Raw genomic sequence first — 26,489 nt, forward strand, 5'->3', positions numbered from 1 at the left:
TCAGTGTTAAACAGTTATGTTTGTTACAGGTAAATACAAGGGGGCAGTGGATAAACACACACACACTCAATTTTATCCAAAATGGAAAGGACCACACGTTTTCCGCTGAACTTTATTGCATCTGAGACACTACTAATTAATTATAGGACACATCATTAAACTATGACATGCTATCGGTTATAAAATACATCTTAATTTCAAAGATATTAAAATGTCAATCAATGAATAATAATATTTTGTTTAATTCCTCCTCTAGAACAGAGCTCAAATTACACATTCCATAAATATTGTTAGTCATCAGAGACATAAGTGTCCCTAGCCCCAAATCTGTCATATACCAAGTGATTACTAAATGTTTGTTGAATACAAACGCAGGTGGCTGTGCTACACATAATTAATGCCATGCACCCTGCAGGATGCAAAGATGGAATAAACATTTAATTAGCAAGATAAATCTTTATTGAGATCCTACCATGAAGACTTTCAGTCAGTCATCCCACATTACATAACAAGGTGGTTCCCACATTTAGTGTGCGTCAGAATCATCTGGAGGGTGATTAAAACACCATTACTGGGCCCCACTCCCAGAGTTTCTGATTCAATATGTCCGGAGTAGGGCCTGAAAATTTGCATTTCTAAGTTCCCAGGTGACTCTTACCCTGCTGTTCTCAGGTACCACACTTCGAGACCCACTGGTGTCAAGCATGGTCTCTGCCCCAAGGAGCTCCTAGTCTATTTGAAGAAATAAAGAAGAGCTCACACAAAGCTCTAGCAAGCGTCAAAGAACTCTCTCTAATTATATGTGAGGCGTGTGACTCAGAGGAGGAGAGAGAAGAGTGAAGCCCAAGCAACCAGGGTTGATCCGTGCCACTGATAAGATCAGACGGGGATCTTGAAGGCTAAGGAGGTTTTGTCTAGAAGACAGCAAAGCTGATACTGAGCAGCGCCCTTTGTGTGTGGCTGACGTCAGTTCTGATTGGTCTATACCCGACCCTGCCATGGTGGTGTCTATTATGATTGGTCAGTGCCCACACCCATCAAATAATTTGTGGCGATGGAGAGGTGTGACGAGGAAGTTCAGGTAAAGGAAAGAAACCCAGAGGAGAGAAAGAGGGTTCTGGTTGGCAGGAAAACCAGCCTGATTGTGCAGAACACAGCACTGGGGAGAAGTGAAAAAGAGGCTGAGAGGTGAGGACGGAGTACAGCTGGGAAAAGGGCCCATGAAAGCAGCCTGGAGAGAGGGGTTCAGGTCAGGGTAGTACATATTCCAGGTGTGAAGGATGAATGCCTGGAGCAGGGTCAGGGCAGTAAGAGGAGAGAAATAGGGACAGACAAAACTAAGATTTAAAGGAGAAGTCAACAGAGCTTAGTGCATGGTGGGGCACAGGTTAAAATAAGGCAACTGCTAAAGATGAGAACGAATGACTTCAAAACTGAGAGGGACTTCAGGAAAAAAATAAAGACACTGAGAGAAGGAAAAGGTTCGTGGAGAATGAGGATGTATGTGGTTTGAGACAGTGTGCATTTGATAGCTGACCGGCAAGTGGGATTTTGTCTAAGCTTCTGAAATATGCTATAGAGCTCAGAGGGAGGACAGGATTCAAGGCACAGACATAGGAAGTCATCAGTCTAGAGGTGTGAGTTGAAGCCAAGGAGGTGTGAGGGGTTTCAGCGAGGAAACTCAGGAGAAAACTGAAGTTTTTAGAAGTACCCAAAGTGAGGCTAGGAAAAGCTGTCTGTTGAGTTCAACCGCATTTACAGAATATAAGCTTCATGCCGGACCGGAAGTGTAATAGAACAGAGAAGTTGATGTGGTACATTCAGAAGACAGGTGACCAGATGGCATTCAGAATGTAAAGGATTCAAGATGATGGGCTGCACACAAAGCCAGAAAGGACACAGAAGAGCCTCCTAACCAGTGTGTGTGCTGTAATGGGGGTGAGGGATGGATGGATTCCTGGAGGAGGTGATGCCTACACTGAGAACGGAAGGGTGAGCAGGAGCTGGCAGGTGAAGAACAGTGAGAAGGTGGTATTTTATTCAGAGAGAGCTAATTTTCAAAGGAAATACAAACAGATTGGTCTGGTTTTAAATGAAGGTACTTTGGTCGTCGCCATCCATATATTTTTTTAATAAACAAGCTTAGAAAGAAAACCAGGAGAATGTAACATTAGTGGTCAAGGGAGAGTAGAGTTCCATAAAGCACGAATTGGCAAGCCCAGGTGCTGCTAGTCCTGAAGGAGAAGATGCATCTGGGAAAGCAGGTGGGTTGTGCCATGAAAAAAATCAACGGCACCTTTAGGCAAAAGCCATCATCAGAGATGAAAGTGGCTATTACGTAATGATCAAAGGAACAATTCTGCTAGAAAAAGGTAACCATCTTGAACTGTATGGTTGTAGTAACGTAGTCTTCGGTCATACAAAGCAACAATTGACAACTACAGAAAGAAAATGTCAAATCCACTGCACTGGTAAAAGATTTTAGGACAGTTATCACAGAAACAAGTAGAATAAGCAGACCAAAAAAATCAGCAAATAATAAATAGAATAAATAGATAGAAATCAGCAAACAAATAAAAAACATGTTAATGAACAACTTGAATGTATATTAACTATGCCCAACCTTTAGAGAATATACATTATTGTCAAGTATGCATAAAACATACATAGCATGCACCAGGCACAAGGCAAGGCTCTTAAGGAATTTACAGTCTGATAGAGAGAGGTAAGCACGTGGTGGTCACCCAGCTTTATGATCTGTTCCCTGGTGAAACTTCAGGAGCAAGAAACTAAATTAAATGAGATTGATTCCCTTGCTCACATTGTGTCCTAGAAAGGCCTCCCCGGTCACATTCTGGCCAGCTCTGCTTCCTCCCCTGGGTCACCTCCAGCCAAGGATAGGTAGCTGTCCCAAGGTCAAATCCTGAACACAGACTGCCTCTGGGGAGGGCCCCTGTGGGACTCCAGATGCTGGGCATATGGGGCAAACCAGACCAAGGGAGCAAGAAATTTACCAACCCCGTGAAGAAGAGCAAAAGGCCTCTGTCCCCACCTCAGAGAGGAGGACGATGAAAGAGCACCTAAGCACAGTTCCAAATTTTGTACTTCCTGATTTAAAACATCTTTTTCCTTTTTTTAAAATGGAGCCTGGAAATGTGTCTCTTTCCTGACTTGACTTTGTGCAGCAAGTCTGCTGACCACAGGTCGAGAGGGAAATGTTTCCCAAACTTTTCAAATCACTTTTGCATGGTGCTTCTGCTAACATCTTCGGGAGCTGCTTTCCTGCAGAACAGTCTGGGAAATGGCAGGCTGGAGAAAAGTGTTCCCAAACCACTTCCTTTCAGCCTTCTGCAAGCACACATTGCAACAACGGCCCCATCACAAACACTGAAACCAAAAGTTTCCCCAGCAGACTCCTCTGTGAGCCTCCTCAGCACTGCCGCCCTAGGGCCCGTTTACCTGGATTCTCTCTACAAACAGGTTAAACGCTCAAGAAGGAGACCTCTGGGGCTGGGGCTGCACCCTTCGGTGGAGCTGTTCATGTTCCTGCCCCAGTAAAGCTGACCTTGGTTTTGTCACTTCACAATCTAAGTGGTTGGATGCTGTTGTATTATTGTTGTTACCATCCACATTTTTTTCCTTAGAGAAAATGCTAAAAATAAATGAGTCTTAATACAGTGACAGGGATCTAATACCTGTGAGCATTTCTGCTTTTAAGAACTTGCTGGTGACGTGTGCATGGCCATGTCACTCAACAACATCGTCCCTGATCCATCAGCATGTCCCCTTGTCGCCATGGCGGCGGAGCAGAACAAGGCACTGTTAGGTGGCTCCCAAAACCACCCGGAAGCCTGTTGTGTAGCCCTGATGAAAATACATTTCACCAGACTCTGTGTCAACACAGGCCTGAGGCTGGTGTTCAGCTTTCCTTTGGAAACCAGGCCAGGAAAGGGACCTCAGACTCACCCCTTGATGTCCAAGCTGATGAGAAGTGCTAATTCATGACAGTGACACTGACCAGTGGTGACTGAGGAGATGGTGACTGGGTGAATGATAGGGGGCCGGGTGACATATTGTAACACAGCTCCCATCATATTCAATCAGCTGAGAGCACCTTGGGTCCGAGAGGTTGTACCTCTGGGGCCTTTAGGGAAGTCTCCAGATTTCAGCACGCTCGTGAATGACTCATGGTGTGCTCTGGCCAGCTGAAGCGTTAAAGATGATTTAGAGCAAGTGGGACTCGTCTGTGGTTAGATGGACATCTTTAAGAGTCCAATTGCCAGCTTTTCTGGGGATTCAAAACCTATTGAGCTTGGAACGAAGCCAGGCCCATGCAAAACTGTGGATAGGTCTTTGCTCCCCTCTCCCTGTCCCCTTCCAATGCTTCCTTTCCCCTTCTGGGTGCCCCTGCCCTCAGGCCCTCACATGCTCATGTTGTCCCCAAAGCTCCCCACCAGGGTAACATAACAAAATGGTAGATACCTTTAAGTGAGCATGGTGCCAGGAGTCACACACACAGATTTTCTAATCCTCACGAAAGTTCTGCATTTTAAACAAGAGGAAATTAAGTTACTTACCCCCAAACCACAGCAAAGGTGCTGGAAATCACACTGGAAACCAAGTTGAGCTGATTTCATCGTTACCCTTCCTGCCCCCCATTGCACCATGCACATCCATCACCCTCCCTGTCAGCTTTTCCCTCCCACCTATGTTTCATTCCTTCTCAGCTGAAAACTAAGCTGCCTAAAGCAGTGGTTCTCAACGTGTGGGCCCAGACTGACATTAGCATCTCCTGGGAATACAGATTCTTAGGACCTACTAAATCAGAAACTCTGGGGGGTAGGAGCCAGCAATCTGTGTTTTAACAAAGCCCTCCAGATAAACTTGATGCACACCAAAGCGTGAGGACCACTGGGCTAAAGGATTCAAACCATCGTGTGTCTGAGATTAGTGAACCATGAAGCAATACTCTCCACCTTGTATGAGAAAATACCTGAGGCTCTAGAAGATTACAATTGCCTGGATCTCCTAGGAGTGTTTACAATTATTATCTTTGGTATTTTGTCTTCCAGATCATGCCCATCCTCCCCTCAAGTTCAGCAGGACCAACTCGGGCAGTGACATGGACCTTTTCCAGTGACCCATGCCAGCTACAGTTCTCAGCCACTACCTGGAGTATTTGGCCACCTCCACCCAGTGAGTGAGATTGTTGCGTTTGCATTGACCTTCCAGTGGTAAACTATTCAAAACAGCAGCAGCAGCAACAACAACAACAGCAACAAGCTTGAATGAAGACAAAATGAAGGGAGGAGAGAGTGGGGTGGCCATGTCATAGGCAAATTGTAGGATGAGTTTCTTTTTATTGTGGAAAAAGTTACATAAATGTTACCATCTTAACCATTTTTAAGTGTACAGGTCAGTAGCATTGCATACATGCACATCATTGTGCAGTCATCACCACCATCCATCTCCAGAACTTTATCATCACCCCACACTGAAACTCTGTACCCATTAAACCCTAACTTCTCATTCCTCTCTCCCCCCAGCCCCTGGTAACTTCTCTTCTACTTTCTGTCTCTATGAATTTGAGGTACTCTAGGTACCTCATGTAAGTAGAATCATGCAATATTTTTCCTTTTGTGACTGGCTTATTTCACAGAGCATAATGTCCTCAGGGTTCAACTATGTTGTAGCACATGTCAGAATTTCCTACCCTTTTAAGGCTGAAAAATATTCCATTGGATGTATATTCCACATTTTATTTACCCGTTCACCCATCAGTGGACATTTGGGTTGCTTCCACCTTTTGGCTATTGTAATGCTGCTAACAATATTGGTGTACAAAATATTTGAGTCCCTGCTTTCTAGTCTTTCAAGTATAACCCAGAAGTTGAATTTTTGGATCATTTGGTAATTCTATGTTTCATGTTTTGAGGAACCATAATACTGTTTTCCACAGTTTTACATTCCACATTTTACATTCTCACCAGCAATACACAAAGAGTTCCAGTTTCTGTACAGCCTCACCAACACTCACAGTTTTCTGCTGTTTTCTGATAATAGCCATCCTAATGGGTGTGATGTAGGCTGTGTCTTTTAGGATGCTTATCCACGCCCTTCACCTAAAAAAAAAAAACTTTTGCTAGTGCTCCAATGTGTTTCTTAGCATTTTAGACCTGAAGCTACCTAAATGATTGCCTAGTCTAGTAGCATTCAAATTATTTAACAGCAGGACCCTTTCCCCTCCAATTCAGTCTTATTTGGAAATCTAAAATGTAAAAGAGGTAAAAACAGAGACGCTCAGGTTAATCCAAAGGTGAGAGCTAGCCCCTCCCTAGCCTCCTTCTCTACCTCCTCCTTCTGCAGAGCTCGAGACCGGTCATCTTGAAAACTGCTGACCGAGCCCAGTAATAAGCACAGGTCACCAAACTGAGGTCTCTGTCTCTGTCCCTCACTGGACTACGGGCTCTGTGAGAGCAAGACACTGTCTGTCTTGGTCACCTCTGTATCAGCAGCAACTAGCACAGTGCTTGTTACATATTAGTGCTCCGTAAATCTGTGCATTAGATGCCTGGCTGAATGAATCAGACCAAGTTTTAACTAGAGTCTAATGCCAAAGCTGAAGCAAAACCATGACTGCTGAGTATCATTCAGGGATCTCTCTATACACGTGGATCTCAAACTTGGGCCTGGATCAGAATTACCTGGAGGATGTTTCAAATACAAATTTCTAGGCCTCCCCACGAAGAGATTCTATATTAATAGGTCTGGGGGGTAGGGCCTGAGATTTTACATTTCTAACAAGTTCCAGTTGGTGTGGGAACTTTGGGGTGGGCTTGGTGGGACCGGAAGAAACCGGGTACACTGAGAAGGGGCAGCAGCTACCTGTCCCTTCTCAGGTAGGCCATGGGGGAACCCGGGCCTTGTGTAGCTCCATCTTACTAGTTTTTCAAGATGAAACAGAAATCTAAATTTTTTTATGGAAGCATAGTTGATTTCACAATATTATATTAGTCTCAGGTATATAGCATATTGATTCAATATTTTTACAGATTATACTCCATTTAAAGTTACTATAAAATATTAGCAGTATTCCCTGTGCTATACAATATATCCTTGTAGCTTATTTCTTTTATACACAATAGTTTGTACCACTTATTCCCCTCCCCCTTCCATGTCCCCACTGAGCACCACTAGTTTGTTCTCTATATCTGTGAGTCTGTTTCTTTTTGTTATATTCACTAGTTTGTTTTATTTTTCAGATTCCACATAGAAGTGATATCATACAGTATTTGTCTTTCTCTGTCTGACTTATTTCACTTAGCATACCTTCCAAGTCCATCCGTGTTGTTGCAAATGGCATTATTTCATTCTTTCTTACGTCTGAGTAGTATTCTGTTGTACATATATACCACATCTTCTTTATCCATTTCTCTGTTGATGGACACTTAGGTTGCTTTCATATCTTGGCAATCGTAAATACTGCTGCTAGGAACATTGGGGTGCATGTATCCTTTTGAATACATTTTCTTCAGATACATGCCCAGGAGTGGAACTGCTGAATCATACGATAGGTAAATCTAAATTTTTGCGTGAAATCTCTAAATTTTCTAATGAAACCTCGATTTTTTTAACCTGGCCAAATGGAACATTCTGAGGGCTGAATGGCATCCCAAGGTCACCAGTTTGCAATCTTAGGTCTCAGGGAAGAGAAATAATAATTCCCACAAAAGAAAACCCATACAACTAAGGGTAGAACATGAAAAGGATCACAGGGGAGAGGACCAAGATGGTTCAGAGGAGAAAAATATTGGGGGAGAGGGCGGGGTTATTTGGCTGAGAACTGGGCAAATTATCAGCATGGCCTGTCTACAGTAATCAAATTTGCCAGATAATTACTCACCTCCCTCCTTCACAGAGCCTGCTGAGTATTCATTTTCACAGTTGCATCCTAAATTTAGCTTTGGCTTCTGATAACTGGGACCTTGCTTCGGGTCTATTCTCTGACCTGGTGCTGGCTAACATCCAAGGCTCCGACACCCTAGAGAGGTGTAGAAGAGACAACCTGAGTTGTGTTGCCCCGCTGCTGGCCCGTCAGGCCTAATGCTTCAGAGCTCTGGGCAGAATGTGAGCAGCCACCGCTTGCCTGTGGCTGGTGGGGACGGCAAGTGCTGGCTCACGGGACTACACAGACATTTTGGAGCTAAGTTAGTTCTAATTTAATTCTTCATAAATAATTCTTATTTTAGGAGAGAGGTAATTGGAGCTCAAAGAGGTTAAATAACTTGTACCCAGGGCCACCCAGCCAGGAAGTGGTAACCCTGGGATTCTTACCTGGGTCTCTTATGTTATGTCCACTCTTTCCTCTACATCTTCATGGACTGTTGAAGTTAAATCAATCCAAATTACCTCCTCACTGAAATACTCTCAATAAGTCACTGGTATAGTGTCTTAAAAACAAAACAAAATACAAAGTAAGGGCATTTGAGGCCAGCCGGTTTCAGTCTTGGCTCTGCCACTTGCTTACATGCAAACTCAGCAGGTGACCCTGCCACCCTGCTCGTCAGTCTTCTTTCCTGTGAAGTGGAGATTCTGTCTACTCAGGAGATGCCAGGAAGAACACATTCATTGTGCATAAAAAGAATCTAGACCAGCACCTGGCACAGATAAAGCGCCCAATAAATGGGATTTCCCCTTTCCCGATTGGAGGATTGGCCGGTTTCCATAGTGTGTGTTGGGCAGTCCACACACACATCCCCTCTCATGAGAGCTGGTTGCTTGGCAGAGTTGCCAAAGGTGAGCGCCTTTGCGGCACCCTCCTTCCACCCCAGAAAAGTGCAGAGGCCCCGGGTTCTCACCCCCAGAATCACTGTAGATGTCAGTCACCTCCAGGAATGCATTCCACAGAACGTGGTTCTGCTTGATATTTGTAGGTCCTGAGTTCATAAAATCCTGAGTTAAGCAAAGCTAAACAGATTTTTTTTTCCTGCAGAACTTTTCAGAGCTTTAAAAATATTAAGATGCTGCTTTACAACACTCCAAAGAGAACAGTATGCAGCCTTACCCAAATTTATTTAACTATTTGCTTTTTCACTGAGAATCTTGCCAAATTTGTGTCTTGAAAAATACACGTTTGGAAATACTGGTCCGACACTTAGAACCTGAGTCTAGTCCACTCCCATCACCAGACTGAAGTGATGGCTGCAGCTCTGCTGAGACTAGACCAGGGCTGCCCACCAGTGGATTTTCCGAATGTCCCCTCATTTAAATGTCTAATGGCTTTCTCTTCTGCATGAGCAGCATCCACTAACATCCAGGCTAGTGAGGTTTGGGTATACATTTCAGAGCCCCTGGCTCAAGCTCCAATAGAACTAGGACTGGAGCTTAAAGATTTGTGGCCACTTTCGGGTAGAAGGAGATAATAGGGAGGCAGAGCCACCTACAGGAGACCTGTGTTATTGCACAAGGAGAGCTGCTAGGAGCCCGTGGACATACGGACTGCAGGATGCAATGCAGCACCTAGTGGAAACTGTTCTACCTTCTCTTTACTTCAAATGGATATTTCACAGTGAGAGCATGATTTTTACAGGCAGACCTTTTATTTTTGTTTGATGGGAGTGAGTAGAGAGACGTGATCTTGACCAGCGATTTATGTTATGACCAAACGTGTGTGTTGGGGAGAGAGGGGATTTGAGGATGTTTCCTCTGCAGGGTTGAATGTTCATTAAAGTATACAGAAAAGTGGACCCATTTTCAGTGACCCCATATCAACCGCAGTGTAACAGTAGGATTGTTTTCACCCTGACAACGAGATGTGCCCAGTAGTTTATGGGACATTACACACAACGTTTGAGGGCTCTTCATTAAAGCAACGAAAACCTCACAGTGGTTTCCTAGATGTGTCTTTAGTATTTTGAAAAATAGACTTTTCCCCCCAAAAGTTAAGGCAATAGCACTTATGTCATAAGAAATCTGCCTGATGGACCACATTTTGTGATAAAAGCAAATTGAGAAGCATGTTAATGCACTTAGTAACAGATGGGCACAGATGTATTCAGGCTGATGGGAAAGCTCTTATCAGACCTCTCAGGGCAGGCGAGGGAGGAGAGCCATGTGCTGGGACAGATAATTCCCAGCTCCTTTTGTGTGCAAGGAATGAGGGTCATTCCTTCATCCAACATCCAACAGTGTTTCCTAGTGGCCTGTTACATACCAGACACTATGGTAGGTGCAATGATAGCCTGGTGAGACAATGGACATGGTCCCTTGTCCTTGAGATACCTGTTCCCACCAACCAACAGCAGTGGGAACAACACTTCCAAGTAGGAAGAATCTCAAAGATCATCCTTTGAGAAATTCTAATTGAGAGATGTTTCCATACTTAAAGTAGCATTTGCCAACAAGGAGTAAAGAGAAGCTTGCTGCATTTTGTTAGGCAGGATAGTTGTGCCCAAAGTAGATATCAATTTGTCTTTTCCAACAATTCATTGGGATTGATGCCCTTATGAACACTTCCCATCTGAAAATCCTTATGGAGAAACTTCAGCCTATTTCTATAAGAACATATTATCTAAGCAGTCTGTCCATTAAGACAAGCTTCAGTTATCTTGATGATTGATAGTTTATAATTAGAAACGCTAATGAAAGCAACTTTATAATCTGTAAATCCAAATATTAAGAACCCTTATCATTTTGAATGCTCTGGCTCTTTGCCTTGTTTTTCTTTCTTTCTCCTTTTACATCTATTTTTTGTTTCCACTATTATCTATTTTATTTTTCTTTATAAGTTATCTTAATTCCTTTAGGAATAAATAAATAAGTTTTAATATGAGAACCTATTTTGGAAAAGAGGAGCTTACTTATATTATTTTTAACTTGGACTATCTCACTGAATAATCTACATAAGAGCCTCAAATGCCAGCTTTGCTTATAGCTTTGCTTTTACCATTTGTCCTAAGGTTCTGTCTGTCCTTAGTTTTTAGTGCTTGTTATCATTGGTGGATTTGTTTTTTGGTTTGGTTCTCTCTTCTTTCTTTGCTTTTTTTTCTTTTTTTAAATTACTTTTAAATTTTTATTTCTTTTTAATATTTATTTTTTTATTTTAATAACTTTATTTTCTTTTATTTTTTTCTTTCTTTTTTTCTTTTTCTCCCCCTTTTCTTCTGAGCCATGTGGCTGACAGGCTCTTGGTGCTCCAGCCGGGTGTCAGGGCTGTGCCTCTGAGGTGGGAGAGCCAAGTTCAGGACATTGGTCCACCAGAAGACCTCCCAGCTCCATGTAATATCAAACAGTGAAAGCTCTCCCAGGGATCTCCATCTCAACGCTAAGACCCAGCTCCACTCAACGACCAGCAAGCTACAGTGCTGGACACCCTATGCCAAACAACTAGCAACACAGGAACACAACCCCACCTGTTAGCAGAGAGTCTGCCTAAAATCATAATAAATTCACAGACACCCCAAAACACACCACCTCTGGTGGTCCTGCCCAGCAGAAAGACAAGATCCAGCCTCATCCACCAGAGCACAGGCACCACTCCCCTCCACCAGAAAGCCTATGCAACCCACTGAACCAACCTTAGCCACAGGGGGCAGATACCAAAAACAATGGGAACTACGAACTTGCAGCCTGCAAAAAGGAGACCCAAACACAGTAAGTTAAGCAAGATAAGAAGACAGAGAAACACACAGCAGATGAAGGAGCAAGGTAAAACCCCACCAGACCAAACAAATGAAGAGGAAATAGGCAGTCTACCTGAAAAAGAATTCACAGTAGTGATAGTAAAGATGATCCAAAATGTTGGAAGTAAAATGGAGAAAATACAAGAAACGTTTTAAAAAGGACCTAGAAGAACTAAAGAACAAACAAACAATGATGAACAACACAATAGATGAAATTTAAAATTCTCAAGAAGGACTCAATAGCAGAATACCTGAGGCAGAAGAACAGATAAGTGACCTGGAAGATAAAAGAGTGGAAATAACTACCACAGAGCAGAATAAAGAAAAAAGAATGAAAAGAATTGAGGACAGTCTCAGAGACCTCTGGGACAACATTAAATGCACCAACATTCGAATTATAGGGGTCCCAGAAGAAGAAGAGAAAAAGAAAGGAACTGAGGAAAGATTTGAAGAGATTAGGGCTGAAAACTTCCCTAGTAGGGGAAAGAAAATAGTCCGTCAAGTCCAGGAAATGCAGAGTCCCATACAAGATAAATCCAAGGAGAAACACACCAAGACACATATTAATCAAACTATCAAAAATTAAATAATACAAAGAAAAAATATTAAAAGCAGCAAGGAAAAAGCAACAAATAACATACAAGGGAATCCCCATAGGGTTAACAGCTGATCTTTCAGCAGAAGCTCTTCAAGACAGAAGGGAGTGGCAGGACATATTTAAAAGGATGAAAGGGAAAAACCTACAACCAAGGTTACTCTACCCAGCAAGGATCTCATTCAGATTCGATGGAGAAATTGCAAACTTTACAGACAAGCAGAAGCTAAGAAAATTCAGCACTACCAAACCAGCTTTACAACAAATGCTAAAGGAACTTCTCTAGGCAGAAAACACAAGAGAAGGAAAAGACATACAATAACAAACCCAAACAATTAAGAAAATGGTAATAGGAACATACATATCAATAACTACCTTAAATGTAGGTGGATTAAATGCTCCAACCAAAAGACATAGACTGACTGCATACAAAAATAAGATCCGTATATATGCTATCTACAAGAGACCCACTTCAGACCTAGGGACACATACAGACTGAAAGTGAGGGGATGGAAAAAGATATTCCATGCAAATGGAAATCAAAAGAAAGCTGGAGGAGCAATTCTCATATCAGACAAAATAGACTTTAAAATAAAGACTATTACAAGAGATAAAGAAAGACACTACACAGTGATCAAGGGATCAATCCAAGAAGAAGATATAACAATTGTAAATATTTATGCACCCAACATAGGAGCACCTCAATACAAAACACAAATGCTAACAGCCATAAAAGGGGAAATCGACAGTAACACAGCCATAGTAGTGGACTTTAACACCCCACTTTCACCAATGGACAGATTATCCAAAGTGAAAATAAGTAAGGAAACACAAGCTTTAAATGATACATTAAACAAGATGGACATAACTGATATTTATAGGACATTCCATCCAAAAACAACAGAATACACTTTCTTCTCAAGTGCTCATGGGCCATTCTCCAGGATAGATCATATCTTGGGTCACAAATCAAGCCTTGGTAAATTTAAGAAAATTGAAATTGTATCAGGTATCTTTTCCAACCACAATGCAATGAGACTAGATATCAATTACAGGAAGAAAACTGTAAAAGATACAAACACATGGAGGCTAAACAAAACACTGCTAAATAACCAAAAGAACACTGAAGAAATCAAAAAAATGCCTAGAAATAGATGACAATGAAAACATGATGACCCAAAACCTATGGGATGCAGCAAAAGCAGTTCTAAGAGGTAAGTTTACAGCAATACAATTCTACCTCAAGAAACAAGAAACATCTCAAATAAACAACCTAACCTTACACCTAAAGCAATTAGAGAAAGAAGAACAAGAAAACCCCAAAGTTAGGAGAAGGAAACAAATCATAAAGATCAGATCAGAAATAAATGAAAAACAAATGAAGGAAACAATAGCAAAGATAAATAAAACTAAAAGGTGGCTCTTTGAGAAGATAAACAAAATTGATAAACCATTAGCCAGACTCATCAAGAAAAACAGAGAGAAGACTCAAATCAATAGAATTAGAAATGAAAAAGGAGAAATAACAACTGACACTGCAGAAATACAAACGATCATGAGAGATTACTACAAGCAACTATATGCCAATAAAATGGACAACCTGGAAGAAATGGACAAATTCTTAGAAAAGCACAACCTTCCAAGACTGAACCAGGAAGAAATAGAAAATATGAACAGACCAATCACAAGCAATGAAATTGAGACTGTGATTAAAAATCTTCCAACAAACAAAAGCCCAGGACCATATGGCTTCACAGGAGAATTCTATCAGACATCTAGAGAAGAGTTATCACCTGTCCTTCTCAAACTCTTCCAAAATATAGCACAGGTAGGAACACTCCCAAACTCATTCTACGAGGCTACCATCACCCTGATACCAAAATTAGACAAAGATGTCACTAAGAAAGAAAACTAGGCCAATATCACTGATGAACATAGATGCAAAAATCCTCAACAAAATACTAGCAAACAGAATTCAACAGCACATTAAAAGGATCATACACCATGATCAAGTGGGGTTTATCCCAGGAATGCAAGAATTCTTCAATACATGCAACTCAATCAATGTGATACAGTATATTAACAAATTGAAGGAGAAAAACCATATGATCATCTCAATAGACGCAGAGAAAGCTTTCGACAAAATTCAACACCCATTTATGATTAAAAAAACCTCCAGAAAGTAGGCATAGAGGGAACTTACCTCAACCTGATAAAGGCCACATATGACAAACCCACAGCCATCGTCATTCTCAATGGTGAAAAACTGAAACCATTTCTTCTAAGATCAGGAACAAGGCAAGGTTGTCCACTCTCACCACTATTATTCAACATATTTTTGGAAGTTTTAGCCACAGCAATCAGAGAAGAAAAAGAAATAAAAGGAATCCAAATTGGAAAAGGAGAAGTAAATCTGTCACTGTTTGCAGGTGACATGATACTATACACAGAGAATCCTAAAGATGCTACCAGAAAACTACTAGAGCTAATCAATGAATTTGGTAAAGTAGCAGGATACAAAATTAATGCACAGAAATCTCTTGCATTCCTATACACTAATGATGAAAAATCTGAAAGTAGAATTAAGAAAACACTCCCATTTACCATTGCAACAAAAAAATAAAATACCTAGGAATAAACCTACCTAATGAGACAAAAGACCTGTATGCAGAAAACTCTAAGGCACTGATGAAAGAAATTAAAGATGATACAAACAGATGGAGAGATACATCATGTGCTTGGACTGGAGGAATAAACATTGTGAAAATGACTACACTACCTAAAGCAATCTAGAGATTCAATGCAGTCCCTATCAAACTACCAATGGCATTTTTCACAGAACTAGAACAAAAAATTTCACAATTTGTATGGAAACACAAAAGACCCCGAATAGCCAAAGCAATCTTGAGAAACCATCGACAGATGAATGGATAAAGAAGATGTAGCACATATATACAATGGAATATTACTCAGCCATAAAAAGAAATGAAATTGAGTTATTTGTAATGAGGTGGATGGACCTAGAGTCTGTCATACAGAGTGAAGTAAGTCAGAAAGAGAAAAATAAATACCGTATGCTAACACATACATATGGAATCTAAAAGAAAAATTAAATGGTTCTGAAGAACCTAGGGGCAGGGCAGGAACAAAGACCCAGACATAGAGAATGGACTTGAGGACACGGGGAGGGAGAAGGGTAAGCTGGGGCGAAGTGAGAGAGTGGCGTGTACATATATGCACTACCAAATGTAAAATAGGTAGCTAGTGGGAAGCAGCTGCATAGCACAGGGAGATCAGCTTGGTGCTTTGTGACCACCTAGAGGGGTGGGATAGGGAGGGTGGGAGGGAGACGCAAGAGAGAAGGGATATGGGGATATATGTATACGTATAGCTGATTCACTCTGTTATACAGCTAACAGGAACTAACTGTTACACAGGAACTAACACCACATTGTAAAGCAATTATACTCCAATAAAGATGTTAAAAAAAAAAAGAAGTGCTTTGCTATGTTATACCTTGATACGCATTCAATGAATACCCATGTGCGGAGGACTTTTATTTCCAAAATTTCATCGAATCTTAAGATAACCCACAGTGAAATTTTAAAGGGGTTAAGTTTCATTCACTATACTCTACCTATACCCTTTTTTCCAAAGTAAGGAAATGGGTATACATGGAATTTTAAAGTCCTACCTAGGGTAAGGATTAAAACCAAAACATGTCCTGCTTGGAAGGAATCAGTACATCTTGTCCCTAAACGAGGGGCCTGGGTCTCCCTGGCCTCCTCACACACAGGACAGAACTCTGCTCTCAGATGAGCCCACCAGGCTGGTCATGAGCCTTCAGGAAGTTGGGCTTTAGGGGGCTCCTGTCAGGAAGCAAGGAGACAGTAGTAGCTATGGGAGAAGCAGGTGTCCTGACAAACCTAGGTCTGAGCGAGCAGCGCTGCATGTTTAGGGGCTCAGAAAGTCCTTACTCAGCTGGTTGGACATGGGAATCCCCAGGAGGCCAGGGAGGTGAGAGGGAGAGAGAAGCTACTTCCCAAGGTTCACGAGAAGCCTGGCTTCCTGTGCATTCTTTTCTCCTGACCTGCCTGCATACAATGAACAGCTTGACTTTCAGTGGGAGAACATGTATCTCTTGAAAATGTGTGTTTCCTAAAATCTTATAAACATTAAATAGAAGAATACCAAAGCCTGGGGATGCAGTGCTGGGGTGATTCTTAGTGAGAGAGGCCTCCATTCAAGTCAAAGGAACCAGCACTGACAGCCCACCACACACTCAATGCCAAGTGCTGGACAGAGTCCTGGGGAAACAGAGACCCACAGAAATATGGATTCAGTGTGGAATGCAGGAGGGCAAATGAGCCATCACCAGCCATGCCGGCTATGTCACAGACAGGTACAGAGTGCTGATGGAAGTAGAAGGTACAGGAGACTCATTCTATCCAGGCAAGTTAGGGAGGTTCTAGAGAGGAAATCATTTCTAGCTGTGTCTTGAGAAGACCTGCATGTTGTAGGAAATCATAACATATTCTCACATAAGATATGATGAGGAAAGTAAAAAAGTCCCCCAGAGTCCCACCACCCAGGGCAGTCACTGTTAGCCTCTTACATACCCGCTTCCAGACCTCTGCCCAGCCAGCATTCATTTACCATTGACCCCAGTTTGCTGGCACTTTGCTAAAGGTTTTTCACAATCTCACTTTATCCTCACAGCAAACCTGGATGGCAGGTAGAATTGGAGAGAGTGGTACTGATGTGGGGATTGGCATAAGTGTCAATCCTGGTTTACTGGCAAGGAGATGGGAGGTTTAAGAAAGAGAATTAACCTGCCCTGGTTAGCAGAACTTACCACCTGGTCTGTCTGACTGCAGAGCCCTGGCTCCTTACCATCTCAGGGGATGGGTCCTGTTCCCAGCTCCAGCTGGGAGTCCAGGGTGACACGGGATGTGAGGGTGGGGAGAAGAAGGTGGTGAGTGGCAGGAAGTGAAGCTGGGCGCAGAAAACACTGAGTGCTTTGCTGAGAAGTTTGGACTTCAGCCTGAAAATAATGAAGTGTCATGTAGATTCCTAAGCATGAAAGTAACGAAATCTGTTTTGTGTTCTAGAGAGATCCTGCTGGCAGCCACATGCAAGTGGGGGCATAACCTGCAGCAGGGTGAGTGTTATGAGGCAGTCCAGGTGCAGAATGAGGAGACGACCCTCAACCAGAACAGCAGACTTGGGGAAGGAGATCCAAGGAATCTGTCAGGAGGAATCACTGAGTGAAAGGAGGTGGGGGATGAAGAAGACAGAGGAAATCAAGGAGGACCCTAAGCTGGGGTCCTAGTCTCAGTGACCGAGGGGTTTCTATTCATGAGAACCCTTCCCTGTGCTGAGCACTGTGTTGACACTGGAGCACAAGGGTGAATTAGGAATGATCTCGTTTATAATTGGCACTCCTAGATGGACCCATGACAGCATCATCCTACTCCACATTCCCCTTGATGGCGAAGATGGGAGTGATGAGATCCATGTGTACATGTCAGCCTGACACAAATGTGTCACTTGAAATGAACGTGCCACAGATTTTCAAGGACAGCCTTTCTTGAGGGTCTGAAACCAGAGGGCTGGACTAAGGTTGATTTTTAATCATTTACAGAAGTATCTAGATGCTGTGATGAATTGTGGTGGAAACAGAAAGAAACCATTTATTTCCATTTCTATAATGCCATTAACGTGAACTTGGAGTTTTCATGTCCCAGATCTTGGTGCCATGCAGGGACACATTCAGTTAGATTCTCTTACAGGGTTATTATTTTCAACTCATCGAGACTTGAGCTCTTTGTATTATTAGAAAAAAAAATCTTAGATATGCCTTTGGCAGAATGGAAGATTGGTGTTAATGCAATTAAATCTAACTGGATAAGGTTTGATAAACTCTGATATTTTATAGATAATGACTTAGACCCACTGGAGTGGAAACCCCGTAAATGGAGCAGCTTTCAACTTTTGGATATCTCCAGTATCATCAATCTATGTAGTGGGAATTTTGAACTGAAACTCAGGTGAGCAAGAATTGTGCTTTCTTTAATTCCTACCACTTCTCTTGATTTCTAACTCACAGTCCCTTCCTACTAGCTTGGCTGAACATTGAACATCAGTCTTTCTGGGTGTTTCTAACTCCCTCCCCATTGGGCCTGTCCACAGAAATCTTACTGGGACAGGGCACCCATGTGTTCCTTAAGTGCTGTCCCCAAGGCTTGTGCTGCCCCACAGTCAGCCTTGTCCACTTGGTATTTGGGCGTGGAATTTCCTGAGACTGCCTTTGGCCCTATCTGCCTGGACCCGAGGCTACAAACTAAAAGGCTCTTAACCCATTGTGGCCTGGATGGGTTTGGGGTTTTTTTTTTTTTTTTTAGCTCACACACTGTTTTTTTTTAATCAGGACATTTCACATTTTAAAAAAAAATCTAAATTTCCAGCTTCTCTTAAAAGATGTAGAAACACTGGACCCACTTGTTCTTGGCACTGACCAGCTGGGGCTGAGCAGCAGCTGCCCCCTTCAGAGAGGACTGAGTCCTCCAGCCCATCCAGTTCCTAAGATGCCCCACAGATGTCAGCTACCATCCATCACCCCTGCATCATTGCTGCACACTTTCGTTTTTCTCACAGGAGAGAAATCGTTTCCTGTACCTGTCATAGAGCGCGTTCCCCTGAACCCAACACTGAGACAGAGATGAACACGCAGGAAGTTAAGCTAGAAGTGCTCTTGGAATCAGAACCTGGAAAGGAGAGAGAAGGGTATGGAACTGGGCAGAGGAAGAAGCTGGGCTACCACGCAGTCTCAACAGTGACCTCAGCCAGCCTCATGAGGAGCTCTGAGGCAGCGGCCCTTTTGTTGTGGTGAAAGGAGCCAGGCCTCTATACTCCTGAATCAACCAGTCATTGGCTAATGGAAAGGAGCAAGACCTTGGACCAGGTATGTCTCTTCAGCTGAGGGCAGCTCCTGGCCACTGGGGAATTAGTCCTTTAGTCTGACGGGGGATCTGGGTGGTGTATGGCAGCATCAACTATAGCACCCATGTGGGAGGGGTGGAATCAGCAGGCTTAGAGGGGTGCTGCAGGCCCCTCTACTCGTGCACGCTACGTCCCTGGTTCCCATGGGCATTGGAGCCAAATGCTCCTCTCTAGGGGTTCTGCTAGAGCCCAAGGACAGCTGCCTGGGATGCGGGCAACTGGCCCTTTGGCTCATGCAGCCGAACATTCCTCCACCATCTCTCTTGTTCTCCCTCCCTGACCAGCACCACCAAGGCCACAGGAACCTTTTTCCAATCTGGGGAAATCCTACTACCTTTATATCGATGTTTTTTCCACAGGTCCCCTCACCACTGCCTTTCAGCCCCTCTGCAAAGCCTCATCCCTCAACAGAGGCATTCAGAACACAAAGGTCAAAAAGAATCGCTGGTTATTTCTGCTTCCCTCCCTGCCACAAGTCTCCTTGAGACAATGAGCATGGAGGCCACTACCTGTTGGACTAGGAGGGAGGGAAATGAGAAAATACAGGAAGATAAGAAAAACGTTAAGTGAGTATTGCTGGCTCTCTATTTACCCAGACCCTGGCCAGGAATCAGACCAAGCAGCAAGCAAGCACAGGACCCCACCGATGCTACCCTACCCGGAAGGCTGTCTCCAGCCCTGCTCCCCAGCCAGAGTCCTGCAGGGGAATGATTTTCACTGTATTTCCTCTGAGAGCCCTGACCCTACGGGGGCCTGGAAGGAGGCACACTCCAGCCAAGACTCAGGTACAAGGAACATTTTCCTTACATGAATGAAGTGGGACCATCCCTCCTTTTATCCACGTCTTTCCTCTTCTTCACTGCTCCCCAGCCACTGTCCTCTCCACCCTGATGCCCCAACTCGTTTTGCTATTTTCTTCACTAGGCCTTCCTAGCATTGCACTATAATTAAGGGGTCATCCAGAGGCTTCACCTGCCAGGAGACAAGGCATCAAGATTGTAGATTAGTGCAGCCACTATGGAGAACAGTATGGAGGTTCCTCAAAAATTTTAAAGTAGGACTCCCATGTGATCCAGCAATTCCACTTCTGTGTATTTATTTGGAGGAAGTGAAAACTAACTTGAAAAGATAGCTGTACCCCCATGTTCACTGCAGCATTATTTACAATAGCCAAGACATGGAAATAATCTAAGTGTTCATGGATGGATGACCGGATAAAGAAGATGTGATATATATCCATATATATATTATAATATTCCATTGTGTGCATATGTACATACACACACAATGAAATACTCTTCAGCCATAAAAAAGAAGAAAATCCTGCCATTCACAACAACATGGATGGATTTTGAAGGCAGCTTGCTAAATGAAATAAATCAGACAGAGAAAGACAAATACTGTATGATCTCACTAATATGTAGAAGCTAAAAGAAAAAAAAAAACTCATAGAGAAAGATATGAGATCTGTGGTTACCAGAGAGGCAGGTGGGTGGGATGGGGGGATTGGGTGAAAGGAGTCAAAAGATACAAACTTCCAGATATAAGATAAACAAGTCCTGGGGATATAATCTACAGCATGATGACAATGGTTAATAATGTGTATTTGAAAGTTGCTAAGACAGTAGATCTTAAAAGTTCTCATCACATGGAAAAGAAATTTTCATTGTATACCTGGAACTAATGCGATATTATATGTCAATTATATCTCAATGAAGTAAAAATAACTTTTTAAATGTCAAGTCAGCTCTCTGAGGGTGTCTGGCCAATTCTCCAACTCGCAGCCCCGTAGGTAGTGCAGCCTCTTTCTACCTGTTGTGCTGCTGTACCTGCAGCAACCAGCAGGCTGGTCACTCTTTCCCACTCTCAGTGCACTTCCTGCTTGTGCAGGTCTATTAGATTCTCTTTATCTAACCTAGAGCACTTAACAGAGGAAACACATGCCTATAATTTACAGAAAGATATGCATTTAATAAAATAAACAGAGGAGGCTGATCCACATCAGGAAATATATATCCACATGATCCACCCACATCTAGGCTATGATGTGGAGACGAGGGTCAGTGGTTGGCCTGGGGGCTCTGTGTGGAGAGAGGGCAGTGTCCTTCCATAAACTGTGTCCCACAGGCCTGTGTCTCCTTTGCAATGGACCTTGACTCAGAGTCCTTACATTTTTGTGAACTAGTCTGTGTGAAATGAGCAAAAGCTCAAGGAAACACCAAGCCTAAATAATGGACTTGAGGCAGGGAAAGATGAGCACTCAGATGCTACCTGGGGTAGGGGAGGCCTCCCAACAGGACCCTCTGTCGCGTTCCAGGGTGCCCGGGATTCAGACAGGCGAGGAGGGAGAGTCAGGACACTTAAGGAAGGTGGACTAGTGGTAGGACCACATTTGCTTTTTTCCAGATTCTGAGAGAGATAAACCATCCTCCCTGCCTTTAAGAAGTTCCTAGAAATCAGAGCGTAGACAGCAAGGGCTTCCCCACAGACTGGGAAGGTTGGGAGGAAAGGCAGAGGGGTGATAGATTGGGCTTGAGGGAGCGAGGACTGGAGGATGATTTTCAGAGAAGGTGACACCTGCAGTGGGCTTTAGAGGATGAAAAGGATTTCACCAAGCAGGGGGCATTTCTTCATGGCTTGGGGCAGAGGGGAACTGCTGTGTTCTCAGAACACCCATGGTGTATTCACCTCCCCTGTGCTGGACAGAAGGAGGAATGGAAAGAGGTGGATTGTGGAGAAGTGTCCTTCACAAGATTCTTAATTCCTCACTCTTCCCAAATATAATCCCCATCAAATACAAACGTGAGACCAGCTCTGGGAAAGGGAGGCATTTTCTTCTTCTGCAAACTCAATTTCTTTTTCTTTTTTAAAATTTATTTATTTGTTTTTGGCTGCGTTGGGTCTTCGTTGCTGTGCGCAGGCTTTCTCTAGTTGCGGCGAGCGGGGGCTACTCTGCATTGCAGTGCGCGGGCTTCTCATTGGGGTGGCTTCTCTTGTTGTAGAGTACGGGCTCTAGGTGTGTGGACTTCAGTAGTTGTGGTGCACAGGCTTAGCAGCTCCACGGCATGTGGGATCTTCCCGGACCAGGGCTCGAACCCGTGTCCCTGCATTGGCAGGTGGATTCTTAACCACTGCGCCACCAGGGAAGCCCTGCAAACCCAATTTCAAAGCACAAAGCAGCCACTTGTCTTCAAAGTTCGATGGAGACTTGCACCCGCCAGGAAGAGAGCTGCCTGCCAGTTGCCCTTAGAAAATGAAGATACAGACAGCTCACAGAAAGACAAAATTGTATTGACTTAGTCAATTTTTGTCTCCAGCCCACCAAATTTACATTAACTGTTATCGGGTGACTCAATTAACCTCTCTGCTCCTTGAATTAATTACTCTTGCCATGATGAGAGATGAGAGATGAGAGAGTCAGAGGGGCAGGCCTCACCTTCATGATGAGAGATGGAGAGTCCATTCAAGAAAGATATTTTGAGTACATACTATGTGCCAGGCATTGTCAGAGAGCTGGAGGTTCAAAGATGAAAAACATTCATCAGAGGACTAAAATTGCAAAGCAGAGACCTACACAGACCACCAGCAGTGATGGAACTGTGTTGCATGGATAATAAAGTCATGGATGTACAGAGTTGCCCTAATACACATCCTGTCCCCAGAGCCCACAATCCCTGAAATGGGACACACAACAGGCACCGTGGAGAAGCAACACATGCACCCCCTCTAGGAAGGCTCCGCAGAACTCTGTCCCCTACGGAGGCTGGGCTGTGACCAAAGAACTGCTTTGGGGGTATCCACTGGGAAATGCTTTCAGTTCCACTGTATGTTTGAAATTTTTTCACTTAGAAAAATGGTGAGAGAAGAATGCTCTTTTAAACCAGTGCTTCTCAGAATTTAATATGCATAAGAACCACCTGGGATCTTGGTAAAACACCAGTGCTGGTGTAGGAGGTGGGGAAAGGGTAGCATTGGTAACAAGCTCTCAAGTGATGCTGATGCTGCTGATCTGGGCACCAGACTCTGAGTAGCAAAAGGTTGTAAATGGCCTAAAATGTTACATTGCAAAGGTGTGGGTACACTCCAACAAGTCAAATCAACTCAACATATTAAATATACAAGGTGGAGCTACCGAAGGGGTGAGAGAGAGCCCTTTCCAGGGGACGTGGAAAGCAGGGAGACCTATACCATTAAATACATACAATTTGTAAGCAGGAAAGTGACTCCACGGGGGTTCTCAATGCTGGACACTCAGTAGAATCACTTGGTATATGGTAAACACCATGATGCTGAGACCCCACCCCAGAGATTATACTTTAACAGGTCTGCAGTACCCAGGCACTGATATTTTTTAAAAGCTTTCTAACTCTGACGTGCACTATCTAATCAGTGCTGTCCAATGATATCATCCATGGGTTTGGAGCTGGCAAGCTGAGAAGTGGGGAGCTCTAGTGATGGGCGTTCTCCTTACTCTGCCTGTGAGGACTAGAGCACAGTGGGAGCCTGAGTTATTTTATTTCCCAGCAGGGAGGCTGGGCTGGGCTGAGCCACCCCCAGGCCCCTCATGCAGCGTGGGGCAGTTGTTCCTTCCACCATTAGATTTTTAGGGCTGGCAAAGAACTTGGGGATCATGAAGCCCTAGACAGTGGGTGGCCCAAACCAAGGCTCAGAGTGGCTCTGTGACCTCCCCACAGTCACATCACCAAGGAAAGAATATACCAGGAATGGGGTGAAGACCCAGGATGCTGTGCATCAGACCTGTGGCTGCTCCCTTCTGACCCTTACATACAGATCTTCCTAGGCGCTCTCCAGGGGAAAAAAATCATTCTGCAGTGCCTGATCTCATTGGACAGCAGGGAGAAGAGAAGAAAGGCAGTGAGTTGACTTGATTAGCTCTTATACGTGACCCTACCAGCCAAGGTCTTAAATGGTGGATCTCAGTGTGCCCCGTATCTCCCTGCTGGGACCTCAGTGGGGCTCTCCAGTGTAAAGGTAAAAAGCCCCAGGTAAGGAGCTGGACCTTCCATCTCTGCTAGCGACACCCACTGTGACCACAGCCCTGGGGCAGCCAAGCCAAAGACCAAGAACCCACCAGTCAGGGGCTCTCCTCCAGCCTCTGCCCCAAGATGCCCAGCAGCAGCTTAATTTTATATGTCCACATCTGTGTTCCATTACAGACTGCAGACTCCACTAGAAGATCAAGACGAATTGTTGGTATTATTTGCAGCTCTGAAGATCAGCCCTGTCCCATTGAGCACAGGCTCATAGTCAGGTCTCCGCAACTGGGAGCTCTGGCCTGCCCCTCTGACCTGCCACATTACCCACTGTGTGCTAATGGGGGGTGGAAAACAACAAGCTTTGAGCCAAGACGACACTGTTCCCCAGAGGCTGCCTGGCCCAAGCCCACAACTGAAATGGAGGAAAAGCAATATCCAGGGCCAGAAAGCCCCCAAATTGCCAAGCCAAACACGACTCCTAGCAACTAGGACCACAGCCACATCTTACAGGAAACCCAAAGTAGGGAGAAAAAAGCAGAGACCCTCTCTCCAGTGAGGTGTCAGAAGCTCACAGGACCAAAGGGAGGTCTAGTGGGATGGCACCTAGGAGCCAGAGAGGAGAGAGCTCATATTCTGGCATGAATTGAATGAATAAGTAAGTGAGTGATATTCATTGATCTTTGACCTAGGTACTGAGAAGGGCCCTTTCATATGTTGCTTCAATAAAGCCTCACCACAAGGTACATGTATTAATACCCCAAATGAGGCCTGGGAGACTAGCCAGCCTGCCCAAGGTCACAGCCATTGGGATAAAGGGCACATAACACTTGGGAACTGCAGGATGAGCTAAGGGCACTGGTTCAAATGGATACTCAAAAGCCCAGGGTCATGCCCCATGGGAAAACAGGAAAAACCCACAGATACAACCCAAAACCTGAAAAAACAAGAGGTCTGGGATTCGGGGTGCTGTTTTCAGGATTGCCCAGGCTGACACTGCGCCGGTGACAGGGTGGCAGGACATGGGCACCGCCCCCCGAGAAGGGCGTGGAGGAGGGTGAGAATGCTGTCAAAAGTGTGCCAAGGACATGAAGGGGGCTTGTGGAGCCCTGGAAGGAAGGAAAGCTTGGGGAGGGGAGTCTTGTAAGAAACTTTGAGGGCATGTTGAGGAGTGTCAGGGCAAATGGGGGTATGGGTGTATGGGGGGCACGGGGGCCATGTGTGCGGCCGTATCAAAGCAGACAGGAGCCTGGGACCACCGCTGCTCTCCTCAATGTTTCCCCACCGAGGGCTGCCCCTTTGCAGTACAGATTCAGCCCCAGCCTGCCCTTGTTGCCTGGGTGATGCCGGCGTCCAAGCACGGATCCGCTGGGCATTGGCGCCACCTAATGGTGGCAGTATTTTACTGGCCATTTCACCAAAATTTGTATCTGTAAGTCACCAACTTTCGCTGGGTGGTCCAGCCAACAAATGGACTGTATTCCCCAAAGGGCTTGTGAATTAATTGTTTGGAGCTCAGGATGTAGTTCCTGGAACAAATCTCATGCTGATAGGAATAATAATAATAAAAACATAATATTGAGAATAGATAACAGAAAGAGTAACTGAGTGTTTACTATGTGCATGGCCCTTTACAAAACATTTAGTGTTCATTTTCTCATTTAGTCCTTGCAGTACTGCTATGAGTTAGCTATGATGGTCAACTCCATTTTCCAGAGGAAGAAACTGAGGCTTGGAGAGATCAGGTAACTTATTTCAGGTCTCAGAGCTGGGAAGTGACAGAATGTGGAATCCAACCCAGACCTGTCTGTCCAGAGCCACACCAACAGAAGCTTGTATGACTCCAAAGCTGTGTTGACATATGGCAGAAAGTTACAGTTATAATTACCGCATCTATTACAAGGAAGTAATAACATTTAATAAGCAAGGCTTCTTTCAATCTTGAACATTCAGGTTTGGGGAAAAGGAGTTTTATATTGAGAATTTGGTTTTCTGTCAAAGATTTCTTAACACTTCACATTTCCCAGTTCCTGATTCCTACCACCCCATGCAGCTTTCATTTCGGTACATCACGGTTTATCTCAGAGCCTTGAAAAGAAGCCACATACAAACAGACTGGCCAAAGGAGCACAGGTCAGCTCTGTTCTCGACCCTCGTGGCTGGTCCATACAACCAAAGTGGGAGGAAAGGATATAACCTCCATCACACAGCATGAGT

The sequence above is a fragment of the Neophocaena asiaeorientalis genome, unplaced genomic scaffold, assembly GCF_003031525.2.
Source record: "Neophocaena asiaeorientalis asiaeorientalis breed wild unplaced genomic scaffold, Neophocaena_asiaeorientalis_V1.1 scaffold164, whole genome shotgun sequence".
In the NCBI taxonomy this organism is placed as follows: domain Eukaryota; kingdom Metazoa; phylum Chordata; class Mammalia; order Artiodactyla; family Phocoenidae; genus Neophocaena; species Neophocaena asiaeorientalis.